Source organism: Zea mays, chromosome 10 (assembly GCF_902167145.1).
Source record: "Zea mays cultivar B73 chromosome 10, Zm-B73-REFERENCE-NAM-5.0, whole genome shotgun sequence".
NCBI lineage: Eukaryota > Viridiplantae > Streptophyta > Magnoliopsida > Poales > Poaceae > Zea > Zea mays.
In genome coordinates, this window is record NC_050105.1 from 114,638,428 (window position 1) to 114,661,548 (window position 23,121).

Here is a 23,121-nt window from a genome sequence, read left to right on the forward strand (position 1 = left end):
CACTGCCGTCCCTGCTTGGCAGATCGGCGCCCCTGAACACAGTCGGACCGTCCGAGCCTCTGCCCGGACCGTCCGGCCCATACGCGGACCGTCCGGCTTGCTCTGCCGGACAGTCCGGGGCCGCCCTAGGACCACCCCTGTCCCTGATTGGCAGATCGGCAACCCTGGACGCAGTCGGACCGTCCGAGCTTCTGCCCGAACCGTCCGGCCCTTACGTGGATCATCCGGCTTTCCCTGCCGGATAGTTCGAGGCCGTACCAGGACTACCACGTGGCGTCCCAATAATGGCGAACACAACCGGTCAATTCGGATTTACCACCGGACAAACCGCATACGCATATGCAGAACCTGATGTTGCACAACATGCACCAAATTATTACACACCACAGCAGCAATATGTTTCGCCCTCTACATATTTAAACCATAACACACCATACAATCACAGACCGATCAACACTATAGATCGGTCACGGCAAGAAGGTCGGTATACTAATATCTGACCAAATGATCCCCACAGCCCAGGATCCGGTGGTCTGCCACCGGGTGCAATGAAAAAAATTAGGTTAGAGATGACTGAACTATTTCTAGATAAGTTCGGAGTTAGTCTAGCCAGAGTGGGGCAATTATACCAAAAGTCGTATAATCACTGGTTTGACGTTGTCCCATATCCACAAGGGGCAAGGATACCGGAATTATCTAAGTTTTCTAGTGAGAATGGGAGAAGCACACACGAACACATAGGCCAGTTCCTAGCACACCTAGGCAAATTGGCCGATGGAGAAGCTGAAAGGGAAAAAGGGTCAAACCTTTTCCTAAATGATTTTGGTGGTTGAATTGCCCAACACAAATAATTGGACTAACTAGTTTGCTCTAGATTATAAGTTTTACAGGTACATAAGTTCATCTACAACTATTCTAAGTCGACTGTCCGGAATACCGTAGATTATTCCGGACAGGAGAAGCTTTTTGGAAAAACAGACTAAGCGCGGACCGTCTGAGCCTTTGCGGCGGACCGTCCGCGACACTAGGGTGTGCCTCGGACAGAACCAATGCAAAAACCCAAGTCTACACTACGGACCGTCCGGAGGAAAAGCAAGCACCGTTCGAGACCACGCGCGGACCGTCCGGCCTCAGGCGCGGACCGTCCGGTAGGTGAGGAACCAAAAAACCCGAAGGTGACGGGTTCGGTAAAATGAATTATAGCGTCCTCGTGGACCGTCCGAGGTGCACGACCGGACCATCCGCGACTGCCTTTATCTGACATCTGACGACACATTAAATGCAAAATAGTCGTTGATATAGCCGTTACTGCTGACCGTTGCGTTTTCAGCCGTTGATGTGCAGGGGCGGACCGTGTGGACCAGGGGCGCGGACCGTCCATGGTTGGCAGAATTGGAGCAACGTCTAGGAAGTGGTTGGGGGCTATAAATACAACCCCAACCACCTCCATTCACTTCATCCAAGCATTCCAACCTTCAACATTCAATACAAGAGCTAGCAATCTATTCCAAGACACAATCAAAGCCTCCAATCTCTCCAAGTTCCAGAATTGAGACAAGTGATCATTAGTGATTAGTGGCTTAAGAGAGAGAGCGATTTGTGTGTTATTTGTCGCTCTTGTCGCTTGGCTTTTGCAATCGTGCTTTATTCTATTTCCATTCTTATTCTCTAAGTGACTTATAATCAAAGCAAGAGACACCAAGTGTGTGGTGGTCCTTGTGGGGTCTAAGTGACCCGTTTGATTAAGGAGAAAGCTCACTCGGTCTAAGTGACCTTTTGAGAGAGGGAAAGGGTTGAAAGAGACCCGGTCTTTGTGACCACCTCAACGGGGAGTAGGTTTGCAAGAACCGAATCTCGGTAAAACAAATCACCGTGTCATCCACTTCATTTGCTTGTGATTTGTTTTCGCCCTCTCTTTTGGAGTCGACTTTATTTCTAACACTAACCCCGGCTTGTAGTTGTGCTTAAAGTTTATAAATTGAAAGTCGCCTATTCACCCCCCTCTAGACGACTTTCAATTGGTATCGAAGCTTGGTACTTCATTAGAGTCTAACCGCTCGAAGTAATGTCGGGAGCTCACGCCAAGAAAGAGATGGTGACCGGCAAGAAGCCTGCCACAAGCCACAGGAAAGCTCCATCGGGAGAGTCCGGCAACAAGAAGAGGGAGGAATCACCTCCCCACATCAAGTCGCACCGGAGTGGCGACAAGAAGAAGAAAATGAAGAAAGTGGTCTACTATGAGACCGATTCTTCGTCGCCTTCCACCTCCGGCTCCGACACGCGGTCCGTCACTTCTAAGCGGCATGAGCGCAAGAAGTTTAGTAAGATCCCCTTACGCTATCCTCGCATTTCCAAACACACTCCTTTACTTCCGTCCCACTAGGCAAACCACCAGTTTTTGACGGTGAAGATTATTGTATGTGGAGTGATAAAATGAGGCACCATCTAACCTCACTCCACGCTAGTATTTGGGACATTGTTGAATTTAGTGCGTAGGAGCCATCCGTGGGGGATGAAGGCTATGACTCGGACGAGGTAGCCCAAATCCGGCACTTCAACTCCCAAGCCAGTACTATACTCCTCGCCTCTCTAAGTCGAGAGGAGTATAATAAGGTGCAAGGGTTGAAGAGTGCCAAAGAGATTTGGGACGTGCTCAAGACCGTGTGAAAGTCACCTAGAGGGGGGTGGATAGGCGAAACCTGAAAATTAAAATTTTATCCCCCAACTAGATCCCTTGATTAGTGGTTAGAACAAGATATATAATTTTCAGAGTATAAAAACTAAGTTCTTTCCTTGTAAATAATGTTGCTTTGAAATAATGCGGAATTGATAATCAATACAACTAATAGGTATATGAATAATAAAGCAAGAAGGCTTGGATGGGAAGAGCAATACTTTCTTGCAAAGTGTTGCTTCACTAAATGAGAATTTAACTTGAAGCAACACCAAATGATATTGACAACGAATAGTGCAAGAAAACTTAGAGGAAGGGAAATAAACAAATCACAAGCAATAAACACAATGGACACGGATGATTTGTTTTACCGAGGTTCGGCCCTCGAAGGCCTAGTCCCCGTTGAGGAGTCCACTAAGGACGGGTCTTTTTCAACCCTTTCCCTCTCTCCACCGATCACTCAAGATCAGCAAGCTCTTCTTCTTCTCAAGGATCACTCTCGATCCCGCAAGGACCACCACACTCTTTGCTGTCTCTTGCTAGCTTTTACAAGCCTCCAAAACTTTGGAGGAAGTTTGATGGGAGTCAAAACTCCACACGCTAATGAGCACAAGGATGTAGTACACACTGTCTCTCAATGAATCTCACAAGGCACTAGTGCTAAACTCAAATGAGTAGCTTTCTTTTGCTTGCTCTTTCTTTTGTGGCACTTGTGTTGGTTGTAGTGGTCTAAATCTTGTGTATAGGATGGATCAATGAATAGAAGTGGTTGGGAGGGCTTGAGTATGTCAACTAGATGACTTGGAATGTTGCTTGGACTCCCACCATCTGAAGTGGCTGGTTGAGGTGGTATTTATAGCCACCAAACAAAATATGGCCGTTGGAGAAGCTTACTGGCGATGGGCGCACCGGACAGTCCGGTGCGCCACCGGACAGTGTCCGGTGCGCCGCCACGTCATCCTTCCGTTAGGGCTTGGAGCTGGTCGACCATTGGAGGCTTTGTCCTCATGCGGCACCGGACAGTCCGGTGCCCCTCTGACTCGCTGCTCTGACATCTGAATTCCACTGTTCACTTTGTAGAGTCGACCGTTGCGCGCAGGTAACCGTTGCTCCGCTGGTGCACCGGACAGTCCGGTGAATTATAGCGGAGCTGCGCCTGAGAAACCCGAAGGTGAAGAGTTGGAGGTTGATCCTCCCTGGTGCACCGGACACTGTCCGGTGGCACACCGGACAGTCCGGTGCGCCAGACCAGGGAGCACTTCGGTTTCCTTTTGCTCCTTTCTTTTGAACCCTGGCTTGTTCTTTTTATTGGTTTGTGTTAAACCTTTGGCACCTGTAGAATGTATAATCTAGAGCAAACTAGTTAGTCGAATTATTTGTGTTGGGCATTCAACCACCAAAATCATTAAGGAAAAGGTTTAAAGCCTATTTCCCTTTCAATCTCCCCCTTTTTGGTGATTGATGCCAACACAAACCAAAGCAAATATATAAGTGCAAAATTAAACTAGTTTGCTTAATGTAAGTGCAAAGATTGCTTGGAATGAAACCAATAAATATTCTCATAGGATGTGAATGGATTGTTCTCTTTATTTTTATCATTTTTGGACCACGCTTGCACCACATATTTTGTTTTTGCAAATGTTTTGGAAAATCTTTTCAAAATCTTTTGCAAAGAGTCAAAGGTAAATGAATAAGATTTTTTTTGAGAAGCATTTACAAGATTTGAAATTTTCTTCCCCTGTTTCAAATGCTTTTCCTTTGACTAGACAAAACTCCCCCTTAATGAAATCCTCCTCTTAGTGTTCAAGAGGGTTTTGATGTTAATTTTGAAGAGGGTATACCAATTTTAAATTATATCACAAATAAGATACCAATTTGAAAATACTTCTTTAAAACCAAATTGAAAGACTAAAATTTTTGAAATTGGTGGTGGTGCGGTCCTTTTGCTTTGGGCTAATACTTTCTCCCCCTTTGGCATGAATCACCAAAAACGGATACTTTGAGTGAAATATAAGCCCTTTCTATAAGTTGTCTCCCCCTTTGGCAAATAATATATGAGTGAAAGATTATACCAATGTGGAGAGATAGTGTGGAGTGATGGCGAAGGGTAGACAATACCGATAGAGTTGAGTGGAAGCCTTGTCTTCGTCGAAGACTCCATTTCCCTTTCAATCTACGACTTAGCATAGATATCACTTGAAAGCACATTAGTCGTAGACATAAAGAGATATGATCAAAAGATATATCAATTAAGCATAATCATAGTTCTATATGATATAGATTGCTCCCCCTAAATATGTGCATGGTGAGGAATACATATTTTGGCCTTAAATGCCATTTGCACATAATTAGGTTAATGAGAACATATCTATAGCATACAGAATGTGAAGTGCATTGTGTCATAGTATAAGTGTGATGCTCATGACAGTTTATGCACTTTATGAAAGCATGTTATAAACATTTTAAGCACTTACCCTTAAGGATTTCAAAGAGGCTTAAGGACCATCCACCTTTGGAACAAAGGCAGCTTATCCTCGTTACAAGGTTAATCTTTAAGCTCTTTGATAATAAAATTACTTCACCTAGTTTTACCAAAGATGCATTAATGCAAGAATGGAATTTTGAGAGGTTAAACTAGGTATTAGGCAGGGATAATGCAAGAACATGCTCTCTCTTCCTTTTATACAAGATATGCAAAGAATGTATATAAGAGGAAGATTTAGGTACATATGTAAATGATAGAGATTAGTTTTACCCTTTTTGTACCTTTACTTGTAGATGCTCTCTTCATTGTGCTTTGTCCTTAGTCTTGTTTGCTTAAGACCTATGCTCAATGACAATGTATGAAAATATTTTGCACAAGAGAGAGTTCTTACAACTAGTGATCCTCTTTTAAGTTATGGTTAGCATATGTCAAGTGGATCACAAGTTGCATAAATGAATCATGAATTCTCCTTTGAACTTAGTGCATATCAAGAGAGATATCAATTGAAATATTATGAGGCACTAAGAAACATAAGAGTCAATAGATGTTATTCTATGATCAAACAAACAATGGATGCGATCAAGAGAACAACAGAAACATTTAACCTTAAAGTAGGAGAATTAAGTAAATATGCTACTTTGACAATGAAAGCAACAATCCTTGAAAAAGCGACATTACTTTAACAAGTTGGATTGATGAGTAGTAGCAATCTTTATGAAAAACTCATGCAAGAGACTATATGAGATACTAAGATAAAACGATAGTCTCAACATAATCAAGAAATAGAAATAGGCTCCCCCTAAACATATGCATCATGCTTTTGAATGAGATAGATAGATGCATTTACATTTGAAAGTAAATAGGGAGAAGCACAATACATCTTGATCAAGGCTTGTAAAATTTGCAAAAAATAACTTGCGCCTTGCATTTCTCATAATGAAGAAAGGATTTAGAATACTTACAACCACACCATTGAACCAAATAGGTGTTGTTGTTCTTGATGTCTTCCTTTTTCACTTGAGTGTCCTCCCTTGATAGTTGTCTCTTTTTCTTTTCAAACTTATTGAAATTACTCAAGAGAGATGTTAGTAGCACAAGGGAGTATATGATAGATGATGATTTCTTTACATAAGAAATATAAATAATTCATCATCCACAAGTTACATAGACATGAAGTAAAATCCTTAATATTAGTGCACATTATTAGAGAGGTGGGATATGCACTTTTAAGACAATTATAGTCAATCATAGGAATTTTACTTCTTCATATTGAAATTTAATATCATACCTTAGAAGCATATCAATATGAAAACTAATATAGCAAAGGCATGAATTAGATTCTAGTAGGCAAGTGCATTAGAGAATAAGATTGAATGCACATCTAGCAACTTTTCATCCAATAAAGAATCTATTTTTCACATAGGTAGAATATGATGATTTGAGGTACATAACCATTGATGGGAACTATTTTTGATCAAGAGGATGAGTTCCCATACCTTTGCTTTTACCTTTCTTCCTTTGGGTGAAGAGTACCCGTTGATGTTTGCGGCTTGCATTTATTCTCTTGTAGATTTCGATAAGTAGGCTCAAGAGATATGACATTAGTAACACAAGCACTAGTTCTCTTTTTGTAATCATTTTGATGAGGAATGAAAAGTGGATTACAAGAGCATGGTGACTAGACTATCCCATGATGTATGCTTAGTTTTAACTTATGAAACAAAGCAAGCATAGTTAATTCATTAGGATTATGGGAATAAATATATTTCATAACATGGAGAGAAATGAATGTGGAAGAATCATATCCAATTTAAGCAATAAGAAATACAACATGAATTATTGGATTGATTTTCCTAGACATGATGAGATACGCATTTCCATAGAGAAACTTATCTCTATCAGTGAGACTACTTAAATTACTTAGATAAAAACATTCGTCTCACTATTCTAGACATAAAGAAAGATTCCCTTTTATAAGTGTCCTTAGGATTTGAATTCCTTATATGACACCTTATTCTTTTAAGAACATGGAATGTCTTTCTACATCTAGATCATGGCAATAATAGAATAATTTGTGTAAAACATGCCATGGGAACTTACAATAATTTAAAGCATGTAGATTGCCATAATATGAAAATGATGAATATACAATCTACCATATGAGAGAAAATTCTTCAAGGTATGGTGATGTAATATAAAAACATCTTAAGTGCTTCCTATTTCTATGTGACTACACAAGACACATGATAATTTTAAGATAATTGCACTTAAGAACATAAATGTTACCATCCTTTGACTTTCCTCCATGTTGTAGGCCTTGATTTTTCCGCACATGATAATTCTTTTAATTCCTACAGCATCAATATCTTCCCCGAGATGATATGAGTTTTAGATATGACAGTTCAAAACAACTTTGGGTCAATCTTGGACATAAATCTTTGAAGATTGATAGCTTGAGTCAACAAAAAAATTGAATTGACTCTCTCAAGCACCCTAAAGCTTCATACCATCTCCTCCTCCTGCAAAGCTTGTCAAGTACAATTTGGTACCCATCGCTTGATGGGTCCGTTAAGGTTAGTAAACAAAGATCTAGGAACCCAAAAGTCCTTTGTGTTAGCGCTTGGTAAGCTCATTACCTTTCTAGCACAAGTTGCAATTTTGGGTTGCCTAGTTACATGCGAAATAATTGACAAGCTAGAAGTGGGGTTGTTACCAATGGGACAATCCTTGCATTGATGTCCCTTTTTCCGGCATATGTAGCAAAGTCGATCCTCAAGTCTTGAAGACTTCTTCTTTCCTTGTTTCTTGCTTGCTACATGGTCAGTTAATATTTTCTTTTCTAACCCTATGCCTTTTTGTTTCAAATAGTGACAAGATTTGATTAAGTGTCCCTTCTTTGAGCATTTAAAACAAAGTCTATCATCCTTGCTAATAATCAAGCCATTTTTAATGTAAGGACATGACCTAATCAAGTGTCCCTTCTCAAAGCATTCACTACACTTCTTATTTTTCTTAGTGTGAAGTGTGGCTTGATCATTACCTTGGATGTTACCTTTTATGGAGGCATGGTTGAGGTTTTTCGAGGAGGTGTTGATTTCCTTTCTTTGTTCCTTCCTCTTGGCAATCCTCAAGTCCTTGAGATTTTCTTCAAGGGAGTTAGTGCATGCATCGATTGTTCCCGTCTCAAGCTTCTTCACCATGTAATCACGGTTATCTTGAGAAGGTTGAGCAATACACTTCCCTTTTAGTTGTGTCAAGCTCATCTTTAGCCTCTCATTTTCTTCTTTGAGCTTTTGATATGTATCATCTTTTATTCCTGCAAATTCTAGCTCAAAGGAAGGTTTGCTTGTCGACGGACAACAAGCATTAGCACATGGTAATATAGTATCAATTTGAATACATGTGCATGAGTGAGGTTGTTGGGATTTTAAGTTTTCTATCACAACCTCATGAGCAATGTTTAATATGATATGATCATCTCTAAGATTTTCATGGGAACATAGAAGCATATCATATTTTTCTTGAAAAGCTAGATTTTCAACTTTTAGCTTTTCTACTTGGTCCTTAAGCAAGGTATTCCTATTTACCAATTGAGCGATACAATGTAAAGCGTTATCTTGCTCAATTGAAACAGTTTCATACCTTTGGACCAAATCAACATGAGAGCACTTTAGCTCCTCATGTTCTTTAGTCAACTCGTCAAAGTGTAGCATTTTTATGGAGAGAACATCTTCTAGCCTTTGACGAGCTTCGCTTTGCTCTCTCACTCTTTCTAGAAGTTTGAGCATGACTGCCTTATCTTCTTGGCTTAGGCGAGCGTAGAGGTGCAAGAAGTTTCTTTCTTCCTCATCCTCATTTGTCCTTCCGCTATCATTTTCATTAGCCACACAACATATGTGGGAATCGAAATGGGAAGACAAACCTTTTGGAGAGGTGGATTCATCGTTTAGTCTCCATCGTTCATTTTCTTCTTCTTCCTTGCAAAGGTTAGTATCACAAATACCAAAGGAAGTAGAGGTACAAAATGAACTATCATGTTTGGACTCATCAAATTTACTTTTAATCCTAGTCCAAATATCATGCGCATCGGGAGTATGTTCATAATGATTCATTATGAGGGCATGATAATCTTCCTTGCTAAGAGAATTAACTAAGATGTCAAAAGCTAGATAGTTTAAGCGTATACATCTTTGATCTTCATCGGAAACATTTTTCCTATCATAACTAGGAGGGATAGTACTCTTGTCTAAGATTTGTTCTAATTGTGGATCTACTGTTCTAAAAGCATTTATCACTCTAGTAGACCATGAATCATAATTAGAACAATCGGAAAGTAATATCTCAAGAGTTACCTCCTTGTTCTCCTTCGGAGTTGTCTTCTTGTTCTTTTGGGATCTTCTACGAGCCATCACTTCAAGTTGTTAGACTCAAGATGAAGTGCCTAGTTCTGATACCAATTGAAAGTCGCCTAGAGGGGGGTGGATAGGCGAAACCTGAAAATTAAAATTTTATCCCCCAACTAGATCCCTTGATTAGTGGTTAGAACAAGATATATAATTTTTGGAGTATAAAAACTAATTTCTTTGCTTGTAAATAATGTTGCTTTGAAATAATGCGGAATTGATAATCAATACAACTAATAGGTATATGAACAATAAAGCAAGAAGGCTTGGATGGGAAGAGCAATACTTTCTTGCGAAGTGTTGCTTCACTAAATGAGAATTTAACTTGAAGCAACACCAAATGATATTGACAACGAATAGCACAAGAAAACTTAGAGGAAGGGACAATAAACAAATCACAAGCAATAAACACAATGGACAAGGATGATTTGTTTTACCGTGGTTCGGCCCTCGAAGGCCTAGTCCCCGTTGAGGAGTCCACTAAGGACGGGTCTTTTTCAACCCTTTCCCTCTCTCCACCAATCACTCAAGATCGGCGAGCTCTTCTTCTTCTCAAGGATCACTCTTGATCCCGCAAGGACCACCACACTCTTTGGTGTCTCTTCCTAGCTTTTACAAGCCTCTAAAACTTTGGAGGAAGTTTGATGGGAGTCAAAACTCCACGCGCAAATGAGCACAAGGATGTAGTACACACTGTCTCTCAATGAATCTCACAAGGCACTAGTGCTAAACTCAAATGAGTAGCTCTCTTTTGCTTGCTCTTTCTTTTGTGGCACTTGTGTTGGTTGTAGTGGTATAAATCTTGTGTATAGGATGGATCAATGAATAGAAGTGGTTGGGAGGGCTTGAGTATGTCAACTAGATGACTTGGAATGTTGCTTGGACTCCCACCATCTGAAGTGGCTGGTTGAGGTGGTATTTATAGCCACCAAACAAAATATGGCCGTTGGAGAAGCTTGCTGGCGATGGGCGCACCGGACAGTCCGGTGCGCCACCGGACAGTGTCCGGTGCGCCGCCACATCATCCTTCCGTTAGGGCTTGGAGCTGGTCGACCGTTGGAGGCTTTGTCCTCATGCGGCACCGGACAGTCCGGTGGCACACCGGACAGTCCGGTGCCCCTCTGACTCGCTGCTCTGACATCTGAATTCCACTGTTCACTTTGCAGAGTCGACCGTTGCGCACAGGTAGCCGTTGCTCCGCTGGTGCACCAGATAGTCCGGTGGCACACCGGACAGTCCGGTGAATTATAGCGGAGCTACGCCTGAGAAACCCGAAGGTGAAGAGTTGGAGGTTGATCCTCCCTGGTGCACCGGACACTGTCCGGTGGTACACCGGACAGTCCGGTGCGCCAGACCAGGGAGCACTTCGGTTTCCTTTTGCTCCTTTCTTTTGAACCCTGGCTTGTTCTTTTTATTGGTTTGTGTTGAACCTTTGGCACCTGTAGAATGTATAATCTAGAGCAAACTAGTTAGTCCAATTATTTGTGTTGGGCATTCAACCACCAAAATCATTAAGGAAAAGGTTTAAAGCCTATTTCCCTTTCACCGTGCACGAAGAAGACAAGGTGGCCAAGATCACCAAGAGGGAAACGATCGAGGGGGAGCTCGGTCAATTCATGCTTCACCAAGGAGAGGAGCCACAAGCTATGTACAACCGGCTCAAGACCTTGGTGAACCAAGTGCGCAACCTCGGGAGCACCAAATGGGATGACCATGAAATGGTCAAGGTTATTCTTAGATCACTCATTTTTCTTAATCCAACTCAAGTACAATTAATTCGTGGTGATCCTAGATATAAGCAAATGTCTCCCGAGAAAGTTATAGGGAAGTTTGTGAGCTTTGACTTGATGATCACAGGCTCCAAACAAATTATCGAGCGTGGAACCACCTCCACACCCGAGGTGCAACCCGTTGCCTTCAAAGCAACGGAGGAGAAGAAAGAAGAGTCTACGTCAAGTAGGCTCCCAATCGACGCCTCCAAGCTCGACAATGAGGAGATGGCTTTAATCATCAAAAGCTTTCGCCAAATCCTCAAGCAAAGGATGGGGAAAGACTACAAGCCCCGCTCCAAGAAAGTTTGCTAAAGTGTGGTAAGCCCGGTCATTTTATTGCAAAATGTCCATTATCTAGTGATAGTGACAGGGGCGACGACAAGAGGGGAAAGAAGGAGAAGAAGAGATACTACAAGAAGAAGGGCGGCGATGCCCATGTTTGCCGGGAGTGGGACTTCGATGAGAGCTCCACCGACTACTCCTCCGACGAGGACACCGCAAACATCATCGTCAACAAGGGTTTTCTCTTCCCCAACGTCGGCCACAAGTGTCTCATGGCAAGGGACGGCAAATATAAGGTAAAATCTAGAGCCTCCACTAAATATGCAACATCTAGTGATGAGGATAACTCTAGTGATGATGAGGATAACTTGCTTGCTCTTTTTGCCAACCTAAACATGCAACAAAAGGAAAAAAAATATAAATGAGTTAATAGGAGCTATTCATGAGAAGGATGAACTCTCGGATATCCAAGAGGACTTCCTAATTAAAGAAAATAAGAAGCATGTTAAGGTTAAAAATGCTTATGCTCAGGAAGTAGAAAAATGTGAAAAATTAACTAGTGAGCTAAGCACTTGCCATGATACTATTTCCAACCTTAGAAATGAGAATGCTAAATTAATTGCTAAGGTTGAGAATTTAAATGATTGTGATGATTCTCTTGTGAAACTTAAAAGTGATAATGCTAATTTGATTGCTAAGATTGACAAGTTGAATGAATCAATTGCTAGCCTTAAGATAGAAAATGATAAATTGATTACTAAGGCTAAAAATTTAAATGTTTGCAATGATATTGTTTCTAATCTTAGAAATGAAAATGTCATTTTACATGCTAAGATTGATGAATTAAATGCATGCAAACCCTCTACATCTAGTGTTGATCATGTTACTATTTGTACTAGATGTAAAGACATTAATGTTGATGCTATCCATGATCACCTAGCTTTAATTAAACAACAAAATAATCACATAGCTCAACTTAGTGCTAAGATTAATGAGCATGACTTAGAAAATGAAAATTTTAAATTTGCTAGAAGCATGCTCTATAATGGGAGACGCCCTAGGATTAAGGATGGCATTGGCTTCCAAAAGGGAGACAATGTCAAGCTTAATACCCCTAAAAGATTGTCTAATTTTGTTAAGGGTAAGGCTCCCATGGCTCAGGATAACGAGGGTTACATTTTATACCCTGCTGGTTATCCCGAGCACAAAATTAGGAAAATTCATTCTAGGAAGTCTCACTCTGGCTCTCATCATGCTTTTATGTATAAGAGTGAGACATCTAGTTCTAGGCAATCCACGCATGTTAAATTGCCTAAAAAGAAATCTCCTATTGCATCAAATGAACCTAATATTTCTTTTAAGACCTTTGATGTTTCTTATGTGCTCACTAACAAATCAGGCAAAGTAGTTGCCAAATATGTTGGGGCCAAACACAAGGGATCAAAGACTTGTGTTTAGGTACCCAAGGTGCTTGTTTCTAATGTGAAAAGACCCAAGACCGTTTGGGTACCTAAGAACAAGGCCTAAACTTGTTTTGTAGGTTTATGCATCCGGGGCTCAAGTTGGATAATCGATAGCGGGTGCACAAACCACATGACTGAGGAGAAGAGGATGTTCTCCTCCTATGAGAAAAACCATGATCCCCAAAGAGCTATCACATTCGGGGATGGAAATCAAGGTTTGGTCAAAGGACTTGGTTAAATTGCTATATCTCCTGATCATTCTATTTCCAATGTTTTTCTTGTAGATTCTTTAGACTATAACTTGCTTTCAGTTTCTCAATTATGCAAAATGGGCTACAATTGTCTTTTTATGGATATAGGTGTTACTGTCTTTAGAAGAAGTGATGATTCAGAAGCATTTAAGGGAGTGTTGGAGGGTCAGCTATACTTAGTTGATTTTAATAGAGCTGAACTCGACACTTGCTTAATTGCTAAGACTAACATGGGTTGGCTCTGGCATCGCCGACTAGCCCACGATGGGATGAAGAATCTTCACAAGCTTCTAAAGGGAGAACACATTTTGGGACTAACAAATGTTCATTTTGAGAAAGACAGGGTTTGTAGTGCATGTCAAGCAGGGAAGCAAGTTGGTGTTCATCATCCACACAAGAACATCATTGTCGGCGTTTCGAGACCGGGGGGTCCCTAAGCCGACGAGTGAAATGTCGCCGCGTGCCCCAGCCCAAATGGGTCGGTGTGAGGACGAGCGCGAAGGGGGGAAGTGAGGTGGCCGGAGATGGGCGTGAGAGAGGTGGAAATCCCGCGGCCTTCGTGTTCGTCCCGCGCCCAGGTCGGGTGCGCTTGCAGTAGGGGGTTACAAGCGTCCACACGGGAGAGGGGAGCGAGCGGCCTCACACGAGCGCCTGTCTCGTCCTCGTCCCCGCGTGGCCAACCTTCTCTAAGAGGGCCCTGGTCCTTCCTTTTATAGGCGTAAGGAGAGGATCCAGGTGTACAATGGGGGGTGTAGCAGAGTGCTACGTGTCTAGCAGAGGAGAGCTAGCGCCCTAAGTACATGCCGTTGTGGCAGCCGGACATATTTTGGCACCCAGCTGGTGTGATGTCGTGGCCGTCGGAGGAGCGCTGGAGCCTGGCTGAGGGACAGCTGTCGGAGCTGTTGAGTCCTTGCTGACGTCCTCTTGCTTCCGTAAGGGGGCTGAGAGCCGCCGTCGTCACAGAGTATGCGGGGCGCCATCATTGCCTATCTGGCGGAGCGAGCCAGATGGGACGCCGGTCTTGTTCCCCGTGGCCCGAGTCAGCTTGGGGTAGGATGATGATGGCGCCTCCTGTTGACGTGGCTGGTCTGCGCCCTAGGTTGGGCGATGTGGAAGCTCCTCCGAAGCCGAGGTCGAGTCTGTCTTCCACGGCCGAGGTCGAGTCCGAGCCCCTGGGTCGGGCGAGGCGGAGACCGTCGGCTGAGGCCAGGGCAGAGTCCGAGCCCTGGGGTCGGGCGAAGCGGAGTTCGTCGTCTTCTGGGGCTGAGCCCAAGTCCGAGCCCTGGGTCGGCGGAGCGGAGTTCGCCGTCTTCCGGGACTTAGCCCGAGTCCGAGCCCCTGGTCGGGCGGAGCGGAGTTCGCCGTCTTCCGGGACTTAGCCCGAGTCCGAGCCCTGGGTCGGGCGGAGCGGAGTTCGCCGTCTTCCGGGACTTAGCCCGAGTCCGAGCCCTGGGTCGGGCGAAGCGGAGCTTCCTATGGTGCCTGCGGCCGGGCCTGACTGCCTGTCAGCCTCACTCTGTCAAGTGGCACCGCAGTCAGAGCGGCGTAGGCGGCGCTGTCTTTCTGTCAGGCCGGTCAGTGGAGCGGCGAAGTGATGGCGGTCACTTCGGCTCTGTCGGCTGAAGGGCGCGCGTCAGGATAAAGGCGTCAGGCCACCTTTGCATTAAATGCTCCTGCGATTTGGTCGGTCGGCGCGGCGATTTGGTCAGGGTTGCTTCTTGGCGAAGACAGGGCCTCAGACGAGCCAGAAATACGTTAGCCGCTGGAGGGGGGCCTCAGGCGAGGCGGAGATCCTCCGGGGTCGGCTGCCCTTGTCCGAGGCTAGGCTCGGGCGAGGCGTGATCGAGTCCCTCGAATGGACCGATCCCTGACTTAATCGCACCCATCAGGCCTTTGCAGCTTTATGCTGATGGGGGTTACTAGCTGAGAATTAGGAGCCTTGAGGGTACCCCTAATTATGGTCCCCGACAGTAGCCCCCGAGCCTCGAAGGGAGTGTTAGCACTCGCTTGGAGGCTTTCGTCGCACTTTTTTGCAAGGGGACCAGCCTTTCTCGGTTGCGTTTTGTTCTGGTGGGTGCGCGCGAGAGCGCACCCTCCAGGTGTAGCCCCCGAGGCCTCGGAGAAGTGGTTTGACTCCTCCGAGGTCTTAATGCCTTGCGTAATGCTTCAGCTGGTCTGGTCGTTCCCTCATGCGAGCTGGCCGTAGCTCGGGTGTACGGTCGGGTCCCAAGTTCTTGGGCTGGTATGTTGACGCTGTCAACGGTTCGGCATGAGCCGGGTTTGCGAGAGCAGCCCCCGAGCCTCTGCACAGGGCGAGAGGGCGATCAGGGACAGACTCGACTTTTTTACATACGCCCCTGCGTCGCCTTTCCGCAAGGAGGAGGGGGGAAAGCGCCATGTTGCCCTCGGTGGGCGCTGAACATGGTGTCTCCGGTGAGCTGCAGGCAGGTAATCCGAGTGGACGTCCGTGCCCCATTCGTTAGGGGACGGCTAGAGGCCCAGAGGCGCGCCCAAAAATACCTGCGGGTGATCTGCCGGACCCGGTCCCCTGGCGACGGGGTCCGAGGGCTCGATGCCTCCCTCTGATGGGATTCCGTTACAAGATCGTTCCCGCTGGTCTCGGAAATGTCCTAGGGTACCTCGGGAGCGCAACCCGAGCCTTGGTTATGTATCGAACGTACCCATGGTCATCCCTCGCTCTGTGTCTGAGGCAGCTGTGAACCCTTCGGGGGCCAGCCTTCGAACCCCTGATCAGTAGTGGGCGCGGAGCCCGAGTAGCCTGAGGCGGCCGTTGAACCCTTCCGAGGGGCCGGCCTTCGAACCTCTGACCAGTAGTGGGTGTAGAGCCCACGCGATCTGAGGCGGCTGTCGAACCCTTCCGAGGGGCCAGCCTTCGAACCTCTGATCAGTAGGGAGGCTCGGAGCCTGGTTCCTTCACGGAGAAGGATCCTTTTCGGGGTATCCCCCTTTCTCGGTCCCTGCTGCAAGAGAGAGAAAGAGGAAAAAAGGAAAAGGATACGAAATCGAACGACGCGGCGTACCTTTTTTGACGCGGTCATTATGGCGAAGGCGAGGCGTCGCTCGCTTCTCCTGCCAGAGGCGCCGCCTGTCCCGCCGCGGAGTTAATACGACGGGGCGAGTGGTTCGCAGGGCGGCCGTTGCGCGTGCGCGAGCCGTTCGAGGAACGGAACACGGGCGCGTTGTCTTCACGCCGTGAGAGAGGGTTCTCTCGTTGCTCCTGGATGGGACGTAAGCTTGGCTGACAACGTGACCGCTGCTCCTGCCCACCTGCCACCGCCATTACTGCCGGCCCATTTTTGGCCACATTGACCGTCGCGCCAGGCTGGCGTTGCTGGGTCGTGCGCTGGGTCGCCTCGAGTCGCGGTATTGGTTCCGCAGTCGAGGAGGCGCGGTGGTGGCGCAAGTGGCGGTGCAGTTGCATGCACGAAGCATTCGGCGCGCCGGTTGCATGACGCGTGGGCCTGGGCCTCCATGCTGGGCGTGTTGGGATTCGGAGAAGTGCACCCACTTGGCGCGGTTGCATGCCGCCTGCATGGCTGCCCGCCCTTTCGCCCGCTGGTCTGGGCAAAAGTGGAGAGCCGCTTGTAACCGCTGGGCGGTTGCACGCACCGCGCACGGTGGTTTGGCTTCTTCTGCTCTGAGCCGGCATGCATGACGTGTGAGACCCAGCCCCCGCGCCGTAGGGGAGGACCTTGGAGCGTGTTGGAGAAGATTCAGTCCCCGACGACTGGGGACGCAAGTAGGGAGAGTCGCCTTTAAAAGGAGGGTGACCCCCTTGGAAGGCGACCATGTCTTCGCGCTCCCTTATGCATCGTGTCTTTCCACCTTCCAAGCCCCCGGATGGGGGATGCTCGCAGTCTTTCCGCCTTGCCGTTGGCGGAACACAACTCCGCGGGAGTTGGTACCTTTCAGCCATCGTTCGGCTTCAAGGATTTTCATCAGTCGGCCCGGCTGCACCCCTCCGCCGGCGGTCACCCAAGATGGTGACCTCTAGTTTGATGGCGGGGGAAAGCAAACCGGGCCGCGGCCTCTGCCCCTCCCTCAGCCTCAAGGATTTTCATCACCAGGGCTGGGGAGGGGAGTGTGCCGAGTTGGGGTCGGCCCCTGCGTGGGCGGTGGCCCGCTCCTTCCCTCAGTGATCGGGGGGAAGGGCGGTTGTCGTCCGTGGCGCTGGCAGCTGCCGCGTGCCTGGCTCTCGGACCCGAGTGGCTTCGGAGCCGCTCTCGGCGCTGGCTTCCGCCACGGCAGCTGGAAGAGGTTCTTCCGCCGACGAGATAGCCGAGGTCGCCCATGGACCGACCTCCAACTCTATGGCCTTCTGCCCGTCCTTGCCTCACGAGTTTGGGCATGGGCGGGTGTCGGTGTTTTGGGTCCGACCGCACACCCGGGGTTGCCCCTCAAGGTGTTTTCTAGGAGTAGGACGGTGCCGACGACTGTAGCAAAATGGTTCGTGCCGATCGCACGAGGGACAGTGGATAAGATTTACAGGTTCGGGCCGCTTAGAAATGCGTAACACCCTACGTCCTGGTGAGTATGTGAGCATGGTTACAAGAGGGCTCTCTGGTTTGAAGGCACAGAGAGTTGATGTGGGTGGCTAAGTAATGTAGGGTCGATCGATCTGAAGGGGTGCCCCCTAGGCCTTATATACTCGACCGTGGGGCAGTACACGTGGATATGGTAACAACAAGTAGCTAAAAGGTAGTGAACCTCTTGAGTTTATCCCTACGTAACCCTCGCCGACTTATCCTCGCATGGCTCCGTTGCATGAGGGCTTCAGCGCGGGAAAGTCGGGTTTTTGTTGCGATTCACTCGTTCGACGGTGTGGGCCGTCCGGGTTTGCACCAATCCGGTCTCACGTCTTCTCTGCTTTGTTGGTTGTCTTTCCCCAGGCCCACAAAAGAATGACCTTACGATTTATTGGGCCTTTGGGCCTTTCGTGAGGTCTTTTACTCCTTTAGTGGACCCGGGGGATATCTATCCCCCACAAGCCCTCGATCTTTGGGTTAATTTAGAGGTAATCAACCCAAAGATCCCAGGTCCAAGAAATGACTTCATGCTGTCTTCTCTTGCTCCGATCACTCATTCGACCGAAGCTTAGTTTCGTGCTTGTGCCTTAGAGGTCGGCATTTCGATTTGTAGGATTCTGAACTTCATTGGGTGCACCGGAGGTGCACCCAATGGGTGTAGCCCACGACCTTTGAGTAGATTTTAGAAGATAATCTACTCAAAGGTCTTCCTCAGAAATTATCTCCATTTGTGTTCCTGCATCTTGGTTGAGGATTGGTCTTTTTAATCTTGTCACACGCCTTAGAAGTCGGCACTATCTTGGTTTGGAATGATAATCCATGGGGTGCACCGGAGGTGCACCCAATAGGTGTAGCCCCCGACCTTCAAATGGATTTTTTACAGATAATCCATTCGAAGGTCTTCCTTTCGTTTGTAAAAATTGGCATGAAGCTATTTGCATTATGCTTTGGAGGTCAGCATTATGTCATCAATATTTTGCTGCAGAGGTCAGCATATATTTTGTCTTTAGCAGCCGAGTTTGCAATCCATCCATATCTCGCTAGGTAGTGCAATTTATTTGCTTCTGCAACTGATTGGACGTTTGATGGACGTTCTCTGTCTAGTCTTCACGTCACTTCTGTCGGCCATATCTTGTACTTTGCTGGCTATATTTGGCTTTCCTCTGATCCTTACTCATATCTCATTTTTGTCTTGAGGTATTCACTGTGTGCCCTGCACGGATGTGACCATTTTGAAAAATACACTGATAATTCCTGGGCGTCCCCCCCCAATGGGTGTGGGCAAGGGACGGCTTGGTACGCTGAGTGTTTTAGCCGGCTGTTTCTGAGTAGTAATGTGATGGGACGGCAAGTGTAATCATATCCTTTGCGCTGTTGACTGGAGTCCCAATGGGTGTAGTGCTGCGTGAAACGGCGTCAGCCGCCTGACGTGTCTTCAGACGGGTGGAAGTGCTTATTGAATGCTTTTGCGACTGTTCGGTGACCACAGTTGGAGGTGAGCGGTTGCCTTTCCCTTCTATAAATAACGCCGTTGCTCCTCTGGTTTTTTCACATCTCTTCGCTGTTCTTTACTGCATCCTTCTCTTCCCTTCTGTCTGCTTCCGCCATGGGCAAGGGTAACAAACGCAAGCGTGAGCCGACTCCTCCCTCGGAGGACTTCGGCGACTCGGAATACTCGGAGGAGGAGTTCTCCTCCGAGTCCGAGGGGTCTCCGGCTCCCGTCTCTCCCCCGGCGTCGTCTGATGATTCAGACGACTCCCAGGGGCTTGCCGCGGAAGTCTGGACGTACATCCGGGCCGTCGAGCGCTCCGGGCTCGAGGGCTCGGATGAGTCGGAGTTCTCCTCGGACGAGGAGGACTCGGACGGTGGCGAGGACGAGGATGACGACGACGACGACGGCGACGACGACGACGGTGGCGACGGCGACGGTGACGGCGGCAAGGGCAGCACCAGAGGCGGCAGCAGCACGGGCAGCACCAGGGGCGGTGACGGCAACGACAGCACCAAGGGCGGCGGCGGTGGCAGCAGCAGCAAGGCCAGTGGCTAAACGCCACTGGTCTTTAGATATTAGTATAGTGTAGTTAGAATAATGTAGTAGTAATGTAGAGTAGTATAGTGTAGTATAGTAGTAGTAGTAATGTAGTAATAGTAGGGAAGCACCAACTCGCAAAGAGTTGGTTTGTAAGCTTATTATCTTCCCTTTAATGGAAAAATGACGTTGGCCCCTCCTCGATGACTTGCTTTCCCTTGTTATAGAACTGATTCTTTTTGAGACAGTAGATGAATAACTTGTGCATCATACTGACGCTTCCAGAAGTAGCTGCCGAGTAGTCTTGCAGTCGGTATCGGCGTTTTAGAAGCAACGCCGAACGATTGAAAGTTGACATCAGCATTTTAGAAGTAATACCGAGCAATCGAACACGAGATCAGCGTTTTAGAGGCAACGCCGAGTGAGTGAAGGTCGACGTCGGCATTTTAGAAGTAATGCCGAGCGATTGAACACGAGATCAGCGTTTTAGAGGCAACGCCGAGTGACTGAAGGTCGACGTCGGCATTTTAGAAGTAATGCCGAGCGATTGAATACGAGATCAGCGTTTTAGAGGCAACACCGAGTGACTGGAGGTCGGCATCGGCTTTTTGGAGGTAATGCCGAGCGACTGAATATGAAATCAGCGTTTTAGAGGCAACGCCGAGTGATTGAAGGTCAACGTCGGCATTTTAGAAGTAATGCCGAGCGATTGAATACGAGATCAGCGTTTTAGAGGCAACGCCGAGTGACTGAAGGTCGACGTCGGCATTTTAGAAGTAATGCCGAGCGATTGAATACGAGATCAGCGTTTTAGAGGCAACGCCGAGTGACTGGAGGTCGGCATCGGCTTTTTAGAAGTAATGCTGAGCGATCGAACACGAGATCAGCGTTTTAGAGGCAACGCCGAGTGATTGAAGGTCGACGTCGGCATTTTAGAGGTAATGCCGATCGACTGAATATGAAATCAGCGTTTTAGAGTCAACGCCGAGTGACTGAAGGTCGACGTCGGCATTTTAGAAGTAATGCTGAGCGATCGAACACGAGATCAGCGTTTTATAGGCAACGCCGAGTGATTGAAGGTCAACGTCGGCATTTTAGAAGTAATGCCGAGCGATTGAATACGAGATCAGCGTTTTAGAGGCAACGCCGAGTGACTGGAGGTCGGCATCGGCTTTTTAGAGGTAATGCCGAGCGACTGAATATGAAATCAGCGTTTTAGAGGCAACGCCGAGTGATTGAAGGTCAACGTCGGCATTTTAGAAGTAATGCCGAGCGATTGAATACGAGATCAGCGTTTTAGGGGCAACGCCGAGTGACTGGAGGTCGGCATCGGCTTTTTAGAGGTAATGCCGAGCGACTGAATATGAAATCAGCGTTTTAGAGTCAACGCCGAGTGATAGCCGGCCGCGTGAGTTATTTTGAGGGATGACAACCGAGTGATGAAGTGGCACGTCGGCTATGTTGGAAATAACTGCCAGATGACCACGTGGCATGCTGGGGTTTCGGAAATAACCGCCGGGTGATGACTGGGCACTTTTTGAAACGGTATCTAGCTCGAGAATATCCCATAAGAATTGCGCTTTTAGCCGCCTTTGCTTTCCGTGCCCTAGTTCTTGCATTCCCGCATCTGAATCTTCTCTGCCACTCGCCTCCTACTCTGTTCGCTGGTGAAAAGCGAGATGGCGCCCAAGAGGAAAACTGCGAACTCGTCTGCTGCGGTGATCCCTCCAATCGACCCCAACAGCCAGTTGCCCTTCGCAGGTAACCATATGTCCATTATTTCCGAGGCTGAACTTCTCCACCTCGTCTCCATCGGGTTCTTCCTCCGCGGGAACTCTGTTCTTGGCGGATTTGCCACGGGACTACTGTCCCAACAGAGGATACCCACGAGTCTGTAGTTTACGCTCCTTTTCTTCTCCGCGGCCTCGGCCTTCCCATCTCTCCTTTTTTCCGCGGCCTCCTTGATTTCTATCACATCAACTTGACCCATTTGAACCCTAATTCCATTCTGCAAATCTCCATTTTCGTTCACCTATGCGAAGCCTTTCTCGGCGTGCTGCCGCATTTCGGTTTATGGAGGTATCTGTATCATTGTCGCCCTGGGATGGCCGGGGGACAACATCAGTTGGTCGGAGGTGCCAGTTTGGAGATGCGCCGTGGGCGGAAAACTGAGTATCTTGAGATTCCCCTCAAGGATAGCATTAAGGGGTGGCGTCTAGAGTGGTTCATAGTTGATAATTATGGAAATTCTCTCCCCTCCCGATCGGGAAGACAGCCAGACGTTCGCACTCCGAGCTGGACCGAGTCTCCCACAGATCAAGAAGTGGCTGAGGCAGGTGTGTTGCTAACTGAAGTTGGACTACTGAAAGAGAGAGGTCTAACTGCTGAAGCGGTGGTCACTGACTTTGTTTTCAAGAACATTCAGCCACTGAAAGACAGGGCCTATCCGTCATATCTGTATCGAGGGTTAGCCGACTCAACTCGGGTTACCAATAAGAGAATTCCTTCTGTAGACTTGGTAAGCCGACTTGAAATGATCCTCAGAGGTAAGGTTTCAAATGTTGGTGCTCCAGTGGCATACTCGGCCTGGAACCTACCTCCTCCCAAAGCTTTCACCCTTTTTGTGTCAAATCCGCCTGTGACTGATGGCAATTTGGGCCTTAGAGTGCGAACCTCTGCTGAAGAAGTCAGTACTTTGGTTGCTTCGCTTGGGGAGATTCCTGATGACGAGCGGCAGGTTCATTTTGAGGTGCCCCTGAACCCTAGTGATGCGGATATAAATGCCATGCTTGATCTACTAGCTGAGGATTCCTCTGATGCTGCTCCTACTGGTACATTGGCAGTGGTGCCCCTTCCAGAGGTTGGTGCAACTTTGGATGTCCAGAAACCAGTCAGTGCTCGCCCGAGGCGCCCTAGCCGAACCAGTCAGCCTGAGCCTTCTGCTGATGAGCAAAAGAAGAAGAGAAGACGCCTCCGGCGAGTATCCAGTTTTGATGAGGATGCCGGTGCCTCAGTTCCGGCTACTGAAGAAGTGCCTGCGACTGGACTTACTGATGCGACCCCAATGGGTGTACCCAAACTGCTGCTGATCCCAATGTGGGTGCTCCATCTGTTGTTGATCCCAATGGGGGTGCTGCTTGTGTTGTCACTGTGGAAGATGAGGAGGAAGAAAATGAAGTTCTTTTAACTCGGAAAAACAGTCGGCAGTTCATTGC